We start from the raw sequence: 2,174 nt of genomic DNA, 5'->3' as shown, positions 1-2,174 counted from the left end.
ATTGTCCCATTTGAAAGGTGAGCGGACTGATGTTCCGAGAATGTGCTTGTTTCTTCCGTACGGAGCCCCGGGCTGCCACCCGAGACCTTTGTCCTTGCTCCGGGGACTCTCCTCCCCAGGAGTTGGCTCACAGCAGGTGCACCCAGCTTTCCCTCCCCGGGCCTCCCCTGGGGAGGTCCATATTCGCTCTTTTGTGGAAAGCAAATCAGGACTGGACCAAGGCCACCTTGGCGGCCGGACAGAGAATGGGCAGGTGGTCGGGGAATGAGAGGTGGGCGGGGAATAGGAGTGGGCGGGGAATGAGAAGTGGGCGGGGGAATAGGAGTGGGCGGGGAATGGGAGCTGGGCGGGGAACGGGAGTGGGCGGGGGAATGGGGGAGGGGGAGGCAGACTCCTGGAGGCCTGGATCCCAGGGAACCACCTGTGGGACACCCTGGACACCTCTAGGCCACCCCTCACATTTGGGAGCTGAGGAGGCAGGTGGTAAGAGAGACCCCCCTCCAAAGAGGGGGCCCGAAGGGGGACCGCTATTCCGATCTGGGGTGAGGAAGGCCTCCCGGAGGAGGCGACATTTACTTCTGAGGCAGCAGGAAAGGGAGGAGCCCAGGTGACCTCGGCAGGGAGGAGTCGTTCAGCCTGAGGGTGAGGCTGGGTGAGGGGGTGCTCCTGGGACCCCTAAAGGCTCTATTCTGGTTGGATTTGATTGAGAAGAAAGCAGGAGGCAGGGCCCAGGTCTGGAAGGGGCAGAGGGTTCTCAGAGGAAAGGAGGGGAGCCTCTGGTTGGGGCGGGCGGTCTCTGGAGGCCCGAGGCCCCTTCTCTCTCTCCCTCTCAACCCCCAGCACACCAGGGTGAGTACCACCTGAGGGAGGGCCCAGCTGCCAAGGGTTGGGCCGAGAGAGGCCTCTAACTCCAGGTCTCTGAGGAGCCTCACCCAGGCCAATGGGAGGCTCAGGCCTGAAGGTGAGGCAGATTCGGGGTGGGGAACCCCACCCTCCCCACAGCCTTCGGGGCAGGCGTGCAGCTCAGCCCTTCTGAGCACTTGCTGATGAGGGCAGCCCCCGCCTGTGAAACCCATCACCCCACCGGGCCTGGTGGGAGGGCTGGGTGGTGGCCCGGGGCAGGCAGGGCCTGTGCGAATGGACAGGATTGCTTCCCGAGGAGGCAGCCTGGCAGCTGAGCTGCTTGAATTCCCAGAAAGACTCGGCGTTTGCAAAGCAGAGGAGAGAGACTGGACTTCAACGTGAAGCAGAGAGACAGCGGGGCAGGGGCACAGGGGCACAAAGATGGTGATGGGGGGGGGTTCCCCTGAATGGCAGAGGGAAGGGATCCGCAGGCAGAAGTGACTGGAACCAGACTGAGAAGGGTCTCCAGTGCCAAGGGCAGGGCTTAGGGAAGCACCCGGACCCAGACCACATCAAGGATCACGCTCCCCTCTGTCCCACGGGGAGCCCACGTGCGCCCTGGTGTGCAGCTCCCAGGCCCCAGGCAGGGGCTCAAAGTGAGCGTGAGGGCCAGGCCTGGCTGCACAGGCCTCCCCCGGGCTCAGGCCCAGCCCCAGGCCTGGCCCCTGGGAGCCGGGTCGGCGCCGGCTGCAGTCAGGACTCACTAAACCCAGGCAGGTAACCGGCCAGCTGGGGCCTGGAACAGGGGGGGCTCTGGGGGGTGTTTAGCCCCCTCTCTGTCTTTATACACACGGGCAAACCGAGCCCCAAGAGGGGGCTTGCCAAAGTCACCCAGAAGGGGCACAGCCTGGACCACCCGGAAGGTCCCCTCCTCAGGAAGAGGGGTGACCACCCATCTGCAGCCACTGAGCTCCCAGCGCATCTGGGCGCAGCTTCCTGGGGCAGTGGCTGCTGCCCCTCCTCTCCTTGGCAGCACCTGGGCGCACAGAGGCTGGAACCTGGCTTTGCGAGGGCAGAGGGGTGGGTTGGGTCTGGGTGGAGCCCAGGAATGCGGGGAAAACATCTCTAAGCGTCTCTATTTCAAAAGAATCCTGTTGTGCGCTTTTAAACAGAAAGTTCCTACTCCACCTCACCTCCGCTTCCCTGGGGGCTGACCTGCGGGGAGGGGAACTGCGAGGCGGGAAGAGAAAAGCCCTCCGTCGGTGGCTCACTTCCCAAGTCCCTACCGACCCCCTCCCTGGGCCTGGGCGCTGGGGCGGCAGAGCGCCCGC

The sequence above is a fragment of the Myotis lucifugus genome, unplaced genomic scaffold, assembly GCF_000147115.1.
Source record: "Myotis lucifugus unplaced genomic scaffold, Myoluc2.0 scaffold_1097, whole genome shotgun sequence".
Classification (NCBI taxonomy): Eukaryota; Metazoa; Chordata; class Mammalia; order Chiroptera; family Vespertilionidae; genus Myotis; species Myotis lucifugus.
The sequence above is the reverse complement of the archived record's forward strand: the minus strand, read 5'-3'. Positions refer to the sequence as shown.